Source organism: Anguilla rostrata, chromosome 8 (assembly GCF_018555375.3).
Source record: "Anguilla rostrata isolate EN2019 chromosome 8, ASM1855537v3, whole genome shotgun sequence".
NCBI lineage: Eukaryota > Metazoa > Chordata > Actinopteri > Anguilliformes > Anguillidae > Anguilla > Anguilla rostrata.
In genome coordinates, this window is record NC_057940.1 from 43,544,375 (window position 1) to 43,563,291 (window position 18,917).

The 18,917-nt window shown below is 39.8% G+C and overlaps 2 long non-coding RNA genes across 3 annotated transcripts in view; both read right to left on the minus strand.

Moving 5' to 3' along the window:
* Positions 1-18,917, minus strand: part of LOC135261793 (uncharacterized) — a 499,003-nt gene that overhangs the window by 216,465 nt on the left and 263,621 nt on the right. The gene's annotated exons all lie outside the window — the stretch shown is intronic.
* Positions 356-4,592, minus strand: LOC135260371 (uncharacterized). 2 transcript variants are annotated; one of them, XR_010331555.1, is made up of 3 exons: positions 4,442-4,592; positions 1,141-1,297; positions 356-673 (listed from the first exon to the last, which is right to left on the minus strand). It is a non-coding gene; the product is annotated as an uncharacterized LOC135260371 (long non-coding RNA). The 2 variants fall into 2 exon arrangements; XR_010331556.1 differs by lacking the exon at positions 1,141-1,297.

Consider the following 18,917-nt stretch of genomic DNA (forward strand, 5'->3'; position numbering starts at 1 on the left):
ATAGATATTTGGAGGTCTTATATCACATTACAGGCATTTAGCAGGCACTTTTATCCAGAGGAACTTACACAACTTTTCACATAGCATTTAAATGCCAAACATTTGTTGTGTTTTTAATGTTAATTGGCATATTATGGCAAAAATTGTAATTTTTTCACAATGCTAGTGAGTAAAATGCAGATGTTGAAATGTCCTGCATTCTAAAGATGCAGCATCCCATGGGTTAGCATAACCACTGACTTTATTGTAAATGATCCCCCAGGATCAAAATTCTTCACATTTATTGAAATTGTGTGCCTTAAACAAAAGCATTAAAAAGTGCACTATATGTAGATATTAAAAGCCATCTTGAATGTTCATGTTCATTTTTTATTTCTTCTCGAAGTATCAGTATGTAACCTTGGAAAAACCAAGCTAGAGATTTTGAAAAAAAAAAAAACAATTCCACCCCCTCCATCCAATGCCCTGTCCTCCAAACACTCCAAACAAGACCATGTCAAAACCTAGTAAATGGCTGGACCTCTCCGGCCGAGTTATGGTGTAACTCCATAACTCGGCCGAGCAATGGTGTAACTTCATCACTCAGTCACTCAGTCAGTCACAGACATTCGCGTTTGTAGGGCTGGTCCCGCTGTTGTGGTCCAGCCAACAAGCGCTGCCTGACATCTGAGCACTGGACAGAGGACAAGAGCATTGAAAAGTAAAGTAGGAACAATGCAGTGTATCGTGTCTCATTCACAGGTGGAAAATAAAACATAACATCACAATGAACAGTATTTTATTTACTTTACAGTAATGGGGCCAACAACAATCAATAAATGTAGACACCATTGGTTTTATATGTATGAGACCCAGAAAAAGGTATGGGTGAAACAGTGGCCAAATGAACATTACGAAACATATCTGAAACTGGAGTGTTCAATTCGTTTTTTTGTTTTCACTTGAACAGCATACGCAGCTATAAACATAGCTAGCTAGCTACAGATAAGCTATAAGATAACACTTAACGTACATCATAGCTTTAATGTAAACAGTGTTCAAAATACATCAGCTAACAAATAAACATTTTATAGCTATGTCGGCTACACAGTTCAGAGCAATAACAAATTTCCACCAAAATAGAACAAGCAGGATAATTACCTGTCCAGCAAAAATACTGCAAGCTCACTTTTGAAGCCCTTCAAATTCCTGAACTCTCGCCATTGCTGAAAAGCCGAACCGATTACTCAAGTTTGTCCCTCGCTTGGTTCAATCCCTTTTTGGTCATCATCTTTTCTTAAACAGTGTTTGTTTTTTTCTTGTTGTTTAAAAAAAAAAAAAAAAAAAATCAGTATATGCCATCCCAGTCAAAGGCAGAACTGGTCATTTTGATAAATTTTTCTCTGCCATTCTTTTGTTTTCTGGGTTACTTGCTTGCTATAACACTATCTTCTACATGACGTTTTTCCTTGCCACTGTTGCTTTACGCTTGCTCCAGTGGGGGTTTAGGCCAGGGTTGTCTGTGAAGCGCATGTGAAGAGTGAAAATTGTTACTGAAATTGTTAGTGAAATGCGTTACATAAATAAATTTTGATTTTAAATTTAAGATTTCTGGCATGGTGCAATTCATGAAATTGACTGATCCGAAAATCCGAAAAATGACTGATTTTGGAGCCTGGGGCAGTCAGAGAGACTGGATTTATTTTCTTAGAGCTTATGTTTTATCGATATCTGTCGCAATGTGAAGGCTTTCGCCCGTACTGAACCTGAACCTGCACATTTGGTCCCTGGACAGAGACTGTCGCAAGGTCTAGATCTGGCAGTGAAGGGGCACTGAAAGCATCAAAATATTACGGAACTCGGTCCCTCTACACAGAAAGGTGGGACAGGTTCAATCGAGGGTGCCACGCCAAATGGTCTGACCCGACCTTATGTGGCATTCCAGTGGTCCGAGCATCCTGCGGTCCCTCCTTGAAGAATTAGTGGAGTCCACACTGAGAGGTTACTTGGCAGCAATCTCTCATAGCTATGAGCATATCGATAGCTTAGCAGTGGGATCACTCCCTTTCACCAGCCGGTTCCTCCGGGAAATCAGGCAGCTTCATCCGGCTAAGTCTATCTTGCTCCCCTCTTGGGATTTACACCTGGTTTTAAATGCCCTTGCTGAGTTGCCCTTTGAGCCCTAGAACCTTGAAAACTACTGCTATTCTGCTCACCTCTCGTATGCGGTCGGGTTTCTTTACAGATTCTATGCTTCCCAAACCTGCCTTCCGGGACAAGCCCCTCTCGCAGGAAGGCTTTTCATCCTCTCCTTCATGAGTCCCCTCAAAAAGGCCAGACTCGTTCACTGTGTCCTGTTGGGCCCAGTGGCATTCTGTGTCTCTCACAGGTGCTGAGAGGAGGACAATCTTTTTGTTTGTTGTGTAGCTGTAATGGGAATATGCAGGGGGGCCTTATCTAAACAATGCTTTGTCTACTGGATTGTGCAGACATATTCTATGGCCTACAACAGCACTGATGGGTTCCCTCCTACTGGGGTGATGGTCTGCTAATCTAATTTACACTGAAGAAAGCTTGTTTTTTGCTTTTGTTTCGGTCTTCTATCCGAATACAGATACAAATACAGATCATTTTGTTGGTTCAACAGATACAGATACAGATAATGACTAGTGCAGAGCCCTCTTTCTTCTTTGATTCATTATTTGAGAACATTGAAATGCCTTGTTTGTGGTCAGTTTCTGCTGTAAATTTAATGTAAGTCTGTATCAAGTAGAATCTTCAGATAACCCAGCTCCTCAAAACATGCTGGATGCTGAAGGCTACACACCTGAAAATGGAGGAATTTTACTGAAATCTAATTCTGGAGATAATATTGCCAGCCATCATCTCTAACCTGTGTGGAATGGAAGAAAATGCCAGGCCTTAGGAGGAATCTGCAGGCAGTAGTTGAGTAGATTCTTGTCACCTGCAATTCAGTCTAGAGCCTGTCACTTTCACCCAAGCCTGATAAAACCCAAGCAGAACAATGGTTTAGGTCCAAGTTCTGTCATTTTATATTGGGCTCAGTTCAGGTTGGGCCCTTAAAATATGAGCGCAAAGCACCGTGCAAGCTGCATGGCAGTTGTAGGCAAGCTAGTCTAAATTAAGCAACGCGAGTGACAGAAAGGATGCCTCATTGCCATTAAAAAGAGTAATTCTCAGGGGAGCATGATGTCAGGCAGCAGCTGTCAAAAGTCAAATCTGTGGTCTGGAGAAATCTTCACTTGGTTTTGCAAATGCATATATGCTAATGTGATGCCCATCCGCTAATCTGACCAAGACATCAATTGCATCTTTTCCAAATAGAACATCGATGATACCCCAAACCAGAGTGCATCTATCATATTGATGAACTTATTAAAGTCGGGTTCAAACCAGGTTGAGCTTTCAAAATGCTGTAACACGCAGGCTCTGGTCAGACTCAGGCTGAAAAAAATGTGGGTTCATGTAGGGTTGGGCTGAAATTTTTGGGTCCGTTTCAAGTTCTAATTCAGTCATCCCTCAGTAAGAGATCAAGAGAACCTTCTGGTCAGTCAATTATCACATTGTCCTTCCCCTGTAATCTACATTAATTGACACTAATTAAGCACAAATCATGATTGACAGCTATCACATGGTGCTTTCAGTGCACAGAACCACAAGCATGAAGGAAATGTTTTTCTATGGTGTTGAGTGCTAATGTTTTTTCCCCCCCTAAGCAATAGGAAGTGTTTCTGTGCATAAAAAGTACAATTATATCACCTGCACAATAATTAAATAAGACTAATGATAACAATAAACAGCAATATAGTTTTCATCAATATAGTCTCAAAAACTTTTAGGATAATGAACTCAAATGAAAATCAAATGCACGTTTTAAACTTTGTGATAAAATTGAATTGTGGTTATTGTTCACAGTTTCCTCTCTCATTCTTTGGTGGTGCTAAACGTGTTCTTTAGAAGAGACATTTTTCTGCAGAAATTCAGTTGGTTGAAATCGATAAGTATCATTTTCCTTCTGCACAACATTTGGAATCATTTGTTCACCTCTGTCCCAAAACTCTCTCAATCAATGCAGTGCCATGCTTGTGCTGCAATAATTTTGTTTTAGTGTGTGTTGGTCAGTTTCTCAAGAACTTTTTCAAATGTTTTGACACTATTTATTCATTTGCCTGCACCATGTGTCTAGTATTCATTTTTCAGTTCTTTTACCTGAACACTATCCATCCATTTTCTAAACCGCTTACTTCTGGTTAAGGTCACTGTGTACTGGGGTCATATCATACATTGGGTGAAAGGCAGGAATACACCCTGGACAGGTCACTAATCCATCACAGGGTCCACACACCATTCACTCACACATTCATACCAAAATGACAATTTAAACTGTCTAGTTAAAGGGGTAGTTCACTCAAAAATAAAATAAAGCTATATTTCCACTTACCCAGAGTGCTATGTATCCATCCAGATACTTTCGCACTGAGATTTGACTACTGTGAAAAGCAGAAACTGGGCACAATAAGGTCTGTGGATTTTCATGAGTAACCAAGTCATTATATTTGGAAAGAGATATTGTTGAGTGTGGCAGGGCGCGGTTTGTGGGAGAGGTTTGGGGCAGTCTGAGGACCACGCCTAATGGTTAAGTAGGCACACTTAACAGTAATTATCATAATTAATCTAGGTGTTTAAAGTGTGCTTTCTTCCCAGTAGGTGTCTGTGACCGAGGAAGACACAAACCGAGAGAGAGAGAGGAACGTACCAGCATGAAAAAGGCTGGAAAGTGTTTTGTAGTTTCGTTATTTTGTCTTTGTTATTTTAGTTTGCTGTGTTGCTTTATTATTTTTACCCTGATCTCATGAGGGTGCAGGGCGAAGCTGTTTTGGTTGTTTTGTAGTGACTGGATTCTCTCTCTCTCTAAATTGCCTAATAAAGACCGGAATATTCCCGGATTCTCGTATCTCCCTGTGTCCAACTCTTCTGTTCAAAAAAGGGGTGTGTCGCAGTGTGTGACACTGAGTTGTTCGAATGTTTTATGGTAAAGTTTGAACCTTTCTGTCACACCCCTTAGCATCTTGTAATGCAAGATTTTCTTGGACTTTTTCAATTTTGATTTTAGTTTTCATTTTCAGTTCAGTTCAGTTTAATTGTGGATTTGCTAGTTTTTTTAGTTTTTTTTTGGGGTTTTGGGTTGGGTAGATCTTTCCATTTAGGGATGGTAATAATTTACTTGGGTTAGCATCAGTAAGCTTAATTGGTGTGAGGTGTGGTTTCATCCTGGGAAACTAAGTTGCTGGTGGAAGTGGTGTTGGTGGGACAATGGGGAGCAATCTTCTCTCTGGACAAATAAACCAAGGTGCCCATGGTTAGAGCTGTCTGATCTGCTGGTCTGTAGGATTTCATCACCATGACACCATCTTGTGAAGTAACGTTCAACAAAAAGGGAGAAAAATAATCCACCTAAAATTCTCTCTTTCTTACCTGGTACATAAATGGTCAAAAAGACAAAAACTTTTCATGCATATTTTTATTTTAGTTTGTTTTAAAAGCGGGTTTGCTAGTGTCTGTTTTTTTGCTAGTTTCTGTTTTTGCTGGTTAAATAATGCAAATAACCTTGTCCCAAGGAAGAGACACTAATGCAGATTTTCCTATTTGCTCTCTGCACTTGAGTTTCTGAAAGGTGATTTAAAGGAGGAAGAAGAAAGTCTGGGGATTTTCAAGACCAGGCTTGATACGGTGTTAGATACAATCTAGGTAAGTCTGTAGGTAAACAAAGCACTAGGTAGAATTTAGTCTGGAAAATGGTGAGCATCTATGTTATGTTATTTTATATTACTTTATGTTATGTTAAATAACTTTGGAATGGGGAAAAAAACTAAAAAAATAAATAAATAAATGAGGGGGATAAATTAAAGTGAAATTTCTTCCCTCTCACCCTCATCCTGGTTTCTCACATCTTTTACCCAACACTGCCAGGCTGCTTAATCATTTACAGTTTTACCACAAGCTGGAGTTGTGAGTTTGTATGAGTGGTACCTATCAGTGTAATGAATGAAGCTCATTAAGCGCATTAGACCTCCATTAGGTCCTGGAAGAAAAGAAAATGACTCATTTACTGACTAATTGACAATTCTTAAGGATGTCATTGTAAATTATTTGGGAGAAACGGGGATGAGTGATCAAGTCAATAGGACAGGCTAAAACTAAGAGCTTTAAGAAAGATAGATAGAAAATTTCAAGTAAATAATACTGGTTGATGTTCAAAACTGGACACACTGTAACATTTGACACAAGCTTCATATTTGAAGCCTCAGATGTTACACATCTATGACTTCATTTAATTTGTTTGCATACTATCCCAACATTTACTAACCAACCAGATGCACAATCAAGCTGATCTGACTATTAGCTTTGCAGTGTTTAGCTATATGAATTATGAAATTAACTAACTAGCCAGCTATACCGCTCACTAACAGAGACAGAGATGGATCTTGATGAGTGACCTCCAAATTACTATAATGGTGATGTTGTCATTAAATCTCATGCTGTTTTAGTAATTAATATTCCCTGCCATGTTTGTGTCCTGCTATATTAATGTTGATCTTTGTGACCTACAGGGCCACCAGGAAAATACATATTTTGCAAGTTAAAGTTAAAGTTAATGCAATGTTAACTTATGTTGTGAATATAAAGGTTTTTTTCTGAATGGACATTTAGATTTTGCAAATGAAGGGATATTACCTGCAAGATAAATAAACAGAAATAAGAAGCATAAGAAACTGTGCCTCAAAAGGACTTGTTTTCTTTAAATCTTGTTGCACTAAGCTCAGGCAATTGAGCAAAAGGTTTAACTGAGCAAGAGGTTTTAAAAAAAATCTCTGTCTTCTTCCTGTCAGAAAGGGAGAGAAGGTGATCCATAACAGAGCTCTTGCTGTTGCCAGAGAACTCCCTGGCTCTGTCTGTGGTACTGAAGCATGGCAGCACCTGCATTATCGTTGGTGATTACTTCCTGAAAGGACAGGGGCGCGGGTGTGGGGAAAGGGGGGTACAAATCCCCACTCCACCTGACACCTGCGCACCAGCCATGTGGAATGTGGAGTGGGAGGCAAATTGGCTTTAATAGCCCAGCTTAATTCTGAAAGGGAAACAGCAGTGTGTCTGCACAAGGAGCAGGGGACCTGGGAGCTGAAGAAAAGTGTGCTGCTGTGGTGTGACACGCATGGGCAAACATAGAGGCTCACCCAGGTGGAGGGCTGATGAAATCTTGGCTCCATGAGTCATAACCAACAATGACAAACAAGTTTTTAAAAAAACGTAAAGGAAATTATACTTTATTTGGAAAGATACAGACAATATTTGGGTTTTCTGTATATGTGTGTGTGTGTTTGTATTTCCTCTGTGTTCATGTCTATAGTTATGTATTTCCCCATGTGTCACATTAATCTCCTTCCTCTGCAAACTGCGTCTTACTGAATGAGCTCTGTCACAATGCTGTCTGTGTGTTCTACAGCTGTCCCAAAATTTATCCTTCATCCTCTCAGCCCACCTGGAGTGGAAGAGTCATTATCATTATGGTTCTGCTCCCCTGAATCTGAAAATGTTTAACATTTCAGTGTTACAGCAAGATGTCACTTGACAACCATGCTTGTTGTGAATGTGAAGCCATTGGCTGTATGTCAGGAGGATTCATAGCTCAGTATCTTCCACTTCATGGATCGCAATGATAAAATGAACAGTATTATTTTTCAGGCAAAGCATACTGTAGTGTAAATATAAGATACAGGAAGTAATAGCATGTAATGTTATCCAATACAATTATTTAATACAAATCTTATACTTCACTAGAACTTGCTGTGTGTTAGTGCACACACTGTGCAGCAGAAATGTGCACCATGTACCCAACTTTAGTTAATAGAAGATTCCACTACTTTATGTCCATCCCTCTAGCACCAGCTCAATTTGATTTGAAGCCATGCATTTTTATAACATGCCTGTTAAAACATTACACAAGACTGGCAATCTTTTTGCTAACAGGTAGAAGTCAATGGCAGGTTCAATTTATAGATCAGTTTATATTAATACGGTGTCCTGGGATAAGCCACTGAAATCCTGGACTGTTATGTGCTTAAAATATATATATATATATGTATTCCTTCTCTTATGAGATTGTATCACTATTTTTCATTTCACTAGTAAATGGATTTCTGAAATGCTGTTGCACAGTGTATGGTAGTCTTATTTCACCTGCAAACTGACACGTTGATTTAATCACAATAACTACTACTGTAATAACCACTCTAGTGATATTATAAAGATTAGAGTTTCACATAAGCAGTGTATTGCAGTAATTATCTAAGCTCAAATCATTTTTTGAATCATCTATCTTGTATATAAACAAGGAGAGATCAATAGCTTATTGAGAGTTGGTTCCTTGATTTTAATACGTGTTTTAATAATTTGTTTTTATCACATTGTAGTTTTAAGTGACATGTGATGTAACCAACATAACAAATTGGTACTGGTGACAGAATTACCATGGGGGGATCTACTGAAAAAAGGGTTGGACAGTGACTATTTTTTAAAATGACACGTGATCTACCAGCATGGCCTCTGCGACGGAGTGCGATTTACGTATTGGGCACCCCTGATTTTAAAGTAACTATTTGAAAGGACATACTCTTAAATTTCCTAGCAGTGTCCTGTATATTAATATACATGTACAGCATAGTGTACTGTTCCACAAACACCTGACTCAAAAATACTGTATGTTGCTTATGAGATCACATTTCATTTCCATCAATAGGAAAATGAGCTTCAATAGGTTTCTATGTTTGATGTGCAAATGTTTTTCTTTGGTCAAAATCCAGAAATGTCATGGCTTTTCTCATTAACTTCCATGCAGCCTCTAGTTCACTCACTTTCTTGGTCAAAAGCAGGGAAATGAAGTCTGCCCTTCCCTTGAAAGGGATTTCTGCCCGCACTTCGTTGAGAAGTCAGCAGTTCTTGGATTCAATCAGCATTTGTCCTTAAGTTTGACTTACAAGTACATGCAAGTGTTATTAATTTTTTTTAACTTCAAACACTTTTTATATTTCAGACTGCTGATTGCTGAACTTACTGAAAAGTAACACCGTAATAACACAATCACAGTTCAGGACAAAGTTTGATTGATTCAGGTGCAGTGCTGCTTGATTGATTCAGGTGCAGTGCTGCTGTATCTGGATCAATGAGCAACTGTGGCAGTTGATTCCAACAAGAACTCATTTGTCCAGTGTACATATCAGTTCTGATTTCTAAGCCTTGGGTAGACGTGGCTTTCTACCAGTGACATGCGTTCTGGTGATGTGCAGGTCATATTAATAAGCTTGGCCTACAGGGGCCAGGGTTGGGTAGGGATTTCCAAACAGCATCTGGTGGAACACACCATTTTCTTCTGTTTACAATCATAGAAGTCTCCTCCTCCATCTTCAGCCCTGTCCACTCTACCCCTGAGTACCTGTCAGAGTTACAGACATGCATATGCATTATAAACTACTTTACATTCTCACATAAATTATTTGGATTGAACATTAGGCTACATTGTCCAGTCAGAACCACAAACCGGACATTTACAAATAATTTTAAAACTTGTGCACAAATTCGGCCAGTGTATCAAGTTAAAAATCCTGCATAGTATGCCTTTATTTAATGTTTTCAGTGTGATCTTTAACAGTAGTTTATAATCGCCTTAATGACTGATCTGAACATTAGCATTCCCAGAATTAACGGTAAAAAAAAATTTAAGAATGTGTGTTAAAACCCATTTGACACTGAAGAGTTAACCACTGAATTGCAATATTTTGTGCTTAACAAAGAGGAACACATTTAAGAGATTACTTTGTGCTTCACATACATCATCACAAATCTTTGACATCAAAATTGAAGAAATATTATAAAAAATGATATAGCATGAATGACTTAGTGATGCTAATCAGTTAGTCATTGTAGAAGACTGACTTAGGTGTCCTATTGCAAAGACAAACCTAAAGAAACACATTAACAAATCCACTCAGACACATACAGAGCAAAATATATTTTTAAAAAGAAAAAATTAATGAGAAACAACAAGTAAAAAAGAATATACAAACATAAATACACATTACGTGTAGACACATAATGGGAGACCATTACAAAAAACAAAAACCTGAAGAAACACAAGACAAGATATTGAACAAAACTGCATAATTAGAAAACCAAAAGTACACAATAAAAGAGAAAAGATACTACCATGACTTCAGAAGAGAAATTCTAAGCAGTGGCGTCATAACAGTTGGTGACACCCTGTGCGGTGGACCGTTGTTGGCGACCGGGGAGGGGGGGAGTCACTGTTGGAAATTTGTCGACAGGAGGGGGGGGGGGGGTTGCTGGCGGGTGTGGGCTCAAGGAATTGCGTGTTATGCATTCAAATGACAAATCGCTTCTTGTCACATTAATACCACTAATTAAACCAACCAGAAGTAAACTGCTTTGGAGAAATTCAACTCGTCACTACACAAAACAACGTACAAAAAACTATTGGTAGTCATTTCGTTGTCACCGCCCTCTTATGGTATCCCCCGGTGCGGTCCGCACCCCCCTAGTGACGCCTCTGATTCTAAGTCCCCCCCTCGTCATTCACTGCACATAAACAACCCCCCACTCCCCACACGTCCCAAAAACCCTGAAAATTAACCACCAAAGTGAAAAACGCTAACTCAGTAAGAAGGCGCTTGAGAACAAGCCTTCTTAAGCCATGTACAGGCTCCAATGAGCCCATACAACCCACTTAGTTCTTTCGAGTCAGCGAAATGACTTTGCCTTACCCGAAAGAAAGTTCAGTAACACCACTTCCTTTCTTTTGGAGAAACTGTACCTGGGCCCATCGATAAATAATGCATGAAAATACCCACCATCCAAACCATACACCACTCCCTAACTAAACGCAAGACATCCTCCAGATGTGCACACTCAGAAAATATGTTTCTGACACCCACAAAAAGTGCACCCCTTGCCCACTGCTGGATCCAGGTGTGTCTTGTGTCTGTTCGTGGCTAAAGTCCCATGCACAATCCTCCACTGAAGATCACCTGATCTTTTGTCAATGGGCAACTTATACAAGAACTGCCAGCTACCTTTCAGGGAAGTGTCTGGCCCTAAAAAAGAGCTCCATTTAAATGGAGGGGCCACGTAGCTCAGGAGGTAAGAGCGGTTGTCTGGCAGTCGGAGGGTTGCCAGTTCGATGCTGTAAATGCTGGAAGTTCGTTGCACCTTCACACAAATAATGTAAAGGGCCTTTTTTCCAAGTACACTGAACCTGCTCAGCTCTGGTGTGCTGAAAGAGAGAATCTCCCCCTCCTCCTCTTGCCATGGGGAGGATGCAGGGAATATGTCCCTCTCAATATTTAGAACATTTGTGCATTTGTCCCCTCCCATAAAAACATGAAAGAAGCATTTCCACCATAAATTGATGTAGAAAAGGCACAAATTGGTGCATAAAAATTCACCAGAATGCAGGAAATTAAGTGTGTGACGGTCAAAATTTCCTCCCCCAGTCCCCCACTTAATGTCCCGCCCCCCCATTGTTCAAATGAAACCTACGCCACTGCCTGTGAGGTTCCTCCTTACCATGCATAGCAATGGTTCTATGGATAAAGCGTACAGTTGCCCTGATAAAAGGCACCCCTGCCTGATCCCCTTCTGGATCTTGATCGGCACACTCAACCCACCCCCAACTTTCACCATGCATTCAGCATCAGTATATAACAATTTACACCATGATATAAAAACACAGAGGACTTTATCCTCATGTGGACATGAGAGGAACATCCTGTAATGGTGAAAAGGAGAAAAGGAAGTACATGAGTTCAGTTACAATCCGTCTGTGCGCGTGTGCGAGTTGCTTTGAGTTAATGTTGGCAGGTTTTGTTTGCCTTAATCCATGCTTTGACTTGAGATGTAAAAGCTTGCAAGTTACTGTTGTTTTTAATGTCAGACGAAAGGGAATTCCGAAGAGAAATTGCTTTATTTCAAAAAGAAGATTGTCTGAATTTAGTGCGACGCCTGGGAGTGACACAATCACCTCTAGTTGAGGTTCGAGTGACCCTGGTGTTATGGTCTGCACAGAGCATGATGAAATCTATATGTGGTGGGGGAGCCAAGTCATGTACGATTTTAAACACAAGACATACATCAGAGTATTTTTGTATTTGGAGAGGATAGGGCAGTGATGGTATTGCAATGACTTTTTGTCCAGTATCTTAACAGATTGTTTGTAAAGCGTTAGAGGAGGTCTTATTGCGGTTTCCCCAGCTTGTGACTAACTTGTGATACAATAGGCCATATGTACAAAGACCATGGCATGCATATAGATCTTGGATGCGTCCATTGATAAATACTTCCTTATGTATCTGAAATTCGACTAAATTTGATTATGTTGGTCATCTTTATGTGCGCTTTAAAAGTCAGCGTAGAATCTAAAATATGACAGGAGCCACTGAACCCAGGCGTAAGTCACACAAGGTGATTCTCCAGAAAATCGCGTTTTAGTTGAAAACTTTTTTTGACCAAAATTCCATTTTTTGCAGAAATGACTTCTTAAACATGTATACTTTCTAATACCTTAATATCAAACTCGTATTTGATCGGTAAACATGCAAAAAAGTTAAATAATTAAACTGTGTTTCTCTCTCGTCCCTCTGTCCGTCTGCTTGTTGCGAGGGACAGGACAATGGGCGGGACATGCATATTAATGACCATTCCACATGACATGCCTGCATAAGTAGTCAGGCAATACCATGTGTTGTTTATAATCTAGTCTACTCTTTTACAAGTGTCTCGGGAGATTCTATCAATAGGTGGCAACGTTGAATCACGGTTCTAGTTACTAGCTTCATTTAGGGTTGCCAACCATCCCGCAAAATACTGAATCTTCTTTGGACAGTAGAACAGGCGTTCCGTATTTAACTCATGGTTACGGGATGCATTTTCTTCTGTATCTTTGTTAACGACTGCGTTTATAGTAACCACTGTTTTTAATATAATTCAATATTTAGCTAGCTAGCTAACCGGGATAAAAACCATGCCGTGAGACCATTTTGAGCTAAAACCCAGCTGAATTTTAATATTGGCTAGGTAACAAATGACGGCGAACCTTTCATAAAGCTAGCTGGCATTCAAACCCGGTTTCTGAGGGTCTTGGAAAAACGCTGTCTACAATGCGTGACCGCACCATTTTAAAAAGCAAGACAGAGCTAGGGAGATTAATCTGATTGAGTTACGGTTTCATGCAGTTTTCTTAAATAATGTAATTATAAAAATGACCAAAATTGGTGCTAATTGTATGGTATAATACAAGAAGGATCTATTTTTTCTCGATAGAATCGTTGTTTTCATAGAATTAATAAGAGGTTTTTGCTTAACAATGGTGCGAATAGAACTACCAACGAGAGTTTTGCTTGACAACGGTAAAATTCCCAAACGGCCGTGGAAGAATATTTCAATTTCAGGTGATTAATATTTATTGATTTTTTTATAGACTTAAAGTAACCATTTATAGTCATTGTTGGTAACCCATTGTATAAGTGGAATAAACCCCTCCGGGCTGTCCCGTTATTGGAAAATAATGTACTTCGGTGGTGGTTAAGGCATCACCACCCCCGTCGTACATTATTTTCCAATAACTGGACAGTCCGTCGTGGTTTTTCCTTACATATTCCATGAATTCAACATCAAATAGGTAGACTATACCACCACAATGCATTAGGTGTAATTTGGTATCTAGCCTATTTAAGCTCTAGTAGCTACATTTCCCAGTGGCTTGTGGTAGCTTATTTACTTTCAGAATGATGTAAAGTAGGCTACTATTCTTTTCACTAGTGAGTAGTAGGAGAGCAGCTATTGACAGCTTGTCAAAAGCATTATTGTTTTTCAAGGAAAGTGTGTGACTAAGGTTGCATAAATTAATTCAAAGTCTGAGTGGGTGTGAACAAGAGGCAGTGAGGATTCTAAGCAGTTTAAATATTTGTATTCCATGCTTTCAACATCAAATAGGTAGAATATACCACCACAATGCATTATGTGTCATTTGGTCTAACTGGTGTCTATTTAAACACATGGTTGCTAAGGAAATATGTCACAAAAGTGTGGGAATCCCTTGTCAATCTTTGGCAGTGAAAATTTCTGGTTTTCTGTCAGTCCATTCAGCATAAATGTCTAATTTCAAAACAGCACAACTTCCTCAATAATTGTCCAAATCTCCATGTATGATACATCTATTTGAAGCTCTGTTTCTCAGCTTGCATATGCTATATAAAACTCAAAATCAACTTTCCTGTACTTAAGCCTGGTTTTCTGGCTCCCGTCACAAATAATTGCGGGGTTCCTACAGTTTTGGGGATAGAGAGAGTATTGGAGAGCCGAGTGGAGGTAAGTGAATCGCATCTATTGGCAAGGTTTGATACTGTGAGCCCCAGTTTATCTTTTACCATTGCTAATGCATTGTAGCGATTGCCAGCAAAAATATCCGAGGTACTCACCGGTGGAAATCCATTAGCCTCAGGGAGCCGGCTTTGTGGAGCGATGTCGGGGCTAGTTGCCGGTTGTATTCCAGTGAAAGGGGTTTCGGATCCAGGGTTAAGGTGTACGTCTCCGGAAAGTAGGAGAATAGCACAGAGATAGCAAGGTGGCTTCCATGCTCTCCGAGATGGCAATCGTCTCCTGAATTCATTTCCCGAACATTTCCATTTTGGTGGGGACCATTATCCAAAATCACACTGTACAATGTATAGTGTCCCCAGGAGTTAAAGGAAGCCGGGGTTTTGTCGAACTTCACCTTGTTTACAGGTAGCATTGGGTAATCGCCCTTGGACCAGCAGCCGTGCGTGGATAGGGTTACAACAATCAGCATGTACGTTATGAGCAAAAGGCATTTGATCATTTCCGTTATGTTACCATTTGATGGGTGTTATTCAGCGTTTGAGCAATTCGGTGGTAGATGTCAAAATTCCATGATATTTAAGGAAAGATGAGACGGGAGCACCTGCCTTACAGCATCTCGACTGTGCATCTCCGGGTGCATGGCCGAAGGGTAACTATTTAACAGCCTGAATTGCCTCTTGAAAGGACAAATCGCTATCCAAAAAGACAAGGAAGATTCTGTAAGAGGTCTTCCGTGCTGTCTCTATCCGAATCCTCTCCGACAAATAAAATTTTACAGCAATTCTCTGATGTGATCTGATGTGTTGACTTCTTCCAAAGAACGCAGACAGTGCATTACTTTCTTCTGAGCATTGTTTCACTCCAAATTGAAAAATGAAGCAGTTGAAGTGTCCATGTCACGTGTGGTCATAAAACTTGACCTCACCATGGCCCCCTCAGACTGCTCTTGCAACAAATCTCCCAGCGTCTTTTCCCTGCAAGGTGCTGTGCAGGCCAGGGTCTTCCCCTTGCAATTTTCCCAATTTCTTGCTCTAGCCTATGCAGTGCAACAATGTGTTGTGTACTGCTGGGTAAAAACCTGTATTTCTGTCTTTCCAACCTCCCACCACTGCCGCAGGTTTTCGAATGCCCCCTTTTGTTCCCTGCATTCCTCCCAAAAAGCTCTACATTTTTTAGCGTAACCAATGTCAAGTAGCAATTTGGTATTAAAATGTCAGTAAGAACCCCGAGATACTGTCTTGTTTAGATCAGGTTCACAGTAATTAAGTGGTGGTTAGAGAAACTAAAAGGAAGGATAGATGTGAGCAGCACCCTGTTATTAACACCCCTTGACGCATATATTTTATCTAAACGTGCTGCAATAACTCTTTCAGCTGTAACATGCATCCACGTATACTGTTTAACGTCTGTATTTCTTTCCCTCCACACATCGGCTAGCTTATGCTGCCTCAGAATTCCAGTTAACAGTGCAGCAGATGCAGGGTGAGGCTCCTCACCATTTTGATCTGGAGTAAACTGATTCCAACAACATCTATAAAGTTTTTTAAAGCATCACCCAGTTTGTGAAAAAACCTCAGTTCTCTCTGAACCTTTATTGGGAGCATACATACTAATAAGCATATATACATTTAGTTCTTTGAACCTAATCAGGTGGGATAGTGCGCTGCGTTTACCCAAAAATCATCCCTTAAATCATTTACATTAAGTGACCCCATTCTAAGCACCTCCATGAAGATATAAATGGAGAGGAGAGACAGGAACTCCAGCAAAAGAATGAAGCCATACACAATATGGTGAATAACAGCCATTGTATTCATTTATTAAATTATTTGCGCAATTTAAACTTTTTTGAATGTTTTTTTTTCCGTACTGGCGTCATACTTTTTTAACCAAAAATGCTTCTGCTTAGATCATCAAAACCCACCCTTCTTTGCACCCACAGCGCTGACGCCACAAACTGGTCCAGATCAGGAAAAAAATCTTTAGTGACACAGTTTGCCCTTTCTTCTCATTTAAAAACGTATCTAACTACTCTAGGGAGTACAGATTCCCTTCAATATCCTGATTACATGACGCATCAGAGACATCCAACATCCCATTGTAATCTATTGCAGTTTCGCCTACTCTACCCATTGAGAGACCTGACACCCCCTCCCCTTCTGATTTGACCACAGCCACAGTCTCATGTAGCCACGAGATTCCCCTCACCATCATTCCTCACGCTACCTTGCTGCCTACTTCCAAGTTGTGCTTCATTCTCAATACACAGTTCCTCACCAAGAACAATATTTGCCTCTGATGAAAATCCTTCAATTGCTAACTGAAAAACAGTTGCCTCACTCACCTCCGACTCAACCTGAACCTCCTCTCCTGTATTGCCTGCCTCCATTTCATCCTCAGACACTGGCCCGCTTTTACCCTGGGACTGCAACGCAGCCTGCACAGGTTCAAAGACCCGTGTCTGAGGCCCACCTGCAGCACCCTCTACATCCCCGTGAACAGTTTAATTTCTCCTGCTCCCACCTGCCTGAGCATCGGATGATGGTGGACCCGATCTCCCCTTGCCCTCCGCTCCCTTCCTGTGAGGACACGCGAACCGCTTGTTACCAATATCACTGCACTCAAAACATTTAATATTCTCTGCACTCGCGGAAACTATAAACAAGCCTTCCCCATTAACAACATGTAAGGATACGTCTAACATTTTATCTGGTGTATTCAAAAACATTCACCCCTCTACTGCTCTTCTTAACCAATTTAACAATTTATCTAATTGTCTCACTATGATTGGCTAGCAGCCTTAATGAATTGTCTCATAATAATTGGCCAGCAGCCCTAATGAAAGGCAGCTGTTACTTGTTCAAAAGAATGTGGAATGTCTTAATCATTGTACCTGAACATTGTGAAAAATATTCACAGATAAGGAAAACATATTTTAATAAGATCCAAAATTCCAAATTCCAAAACAAATTTCCCTCCCTAACAAATGATCAAAAGGTGCGAGTCCTATTAGAAGAAGGACCGACAGCCTCACTCACAGCCAAATACGTTTTTGCCTGTCACAGCCTGAGGGACAGTGGGTGAGCATCTAACAAACATATGTATGTGTATGTGCGTGTGTGTGTGTGTGTGTGTGTGTGTATGTGCATACATATATATATATATGTTTGTGTGTATGTATATGTATGAGTATATATATATATATATATATATATATATATATATATATATATATATATATATATATATATAATACTCTTATTGAGAAAATACTTTAAATTAATTTAATTTAGCTCATTTAAAAGATAATAAATATTATGTTACTGTCATTTATGCTGTTATTGTTGTTGCTGCTTATTTTCTTTTTTCTTTTTAATTATATATTCTTATTGTGGTTGATTATTGTTATCACTATGCTTTGGAAATATGTATTTTTAAATAAGTCATGCCAATAAAGCATTTGAATTTGAATTTGAGAGAGAGAGAGAGACAGAGAGAAAGAGAGAGACCATCCTTCACTATGCAATGGCGAGTTCAAAACACAATTTTTATGCATCAATAACAGTAAATTCACTTAAATGAACAAAAGCAAAAACACAAAAAAACACCCCTACCTCAGTCACCCAATGCTCTGAGCAAACAGAAGCTCTCTTTCCTTCACTGAGCATACTGCTCCCCTATAGCCCCATACTGTCAGGACTGGCGAGGGAACGGACCCAAATGCAGAGTAAAAAACTCAAGAACTCCAAAAGGAAAGTTCACACAAAGACTTTAATTACAAGAACTCAGGAACAAATGCAGGAACCCAAAAAACGCCTTGCAGGGCAAATCCCAAAAACACAAATGTTCTTCAAAAAAGAAAACAGCAGAATCCAAAAATCCCAAAAAGACAAACACGCAGAACAGAACTCGGGCAGGGCAGGAACTCACGGGCAGAGACACCGCAGCAGAAAAACATGTGGAAGCACAAGCGAAAACACAAGGATCCAGCACCCGAGTCAGGGAAGCAAAGAACTTAAATAGACAGAAAACTAAACAGACACAGCTGAGAACAATTCACAATTCACAAACACCAGACAGGAAGGGGATAACGAGAAGCAAACAGAAAACAATGATAGAATAATAGAAAGCAATGATCCAGTTAAACACAGGAAAAATGAACAAATGAACTACAAAAGAGACTCCTGACACATACACTCTGAAAAACAGAGAGAGAGAGACTTGACTTTTAATGTTCCTTTATTGAGACACTCAATTTTCCACAAGTATCTTAAAACCTATCCCAGCCCCCTATTTACAAACCCACTACCCACCCCTACCCACCACCCCACCCCCCAAAAAATAAATATAACACAAAAAGAAAACCAATACAATGCCCAACCACCACAGTCAATCGAAGCATATCTCCATCTCCTCTTCTTCTGGTGTGCAGAGACATAACCACTAAACACCTGCAGTACATCTGTGCA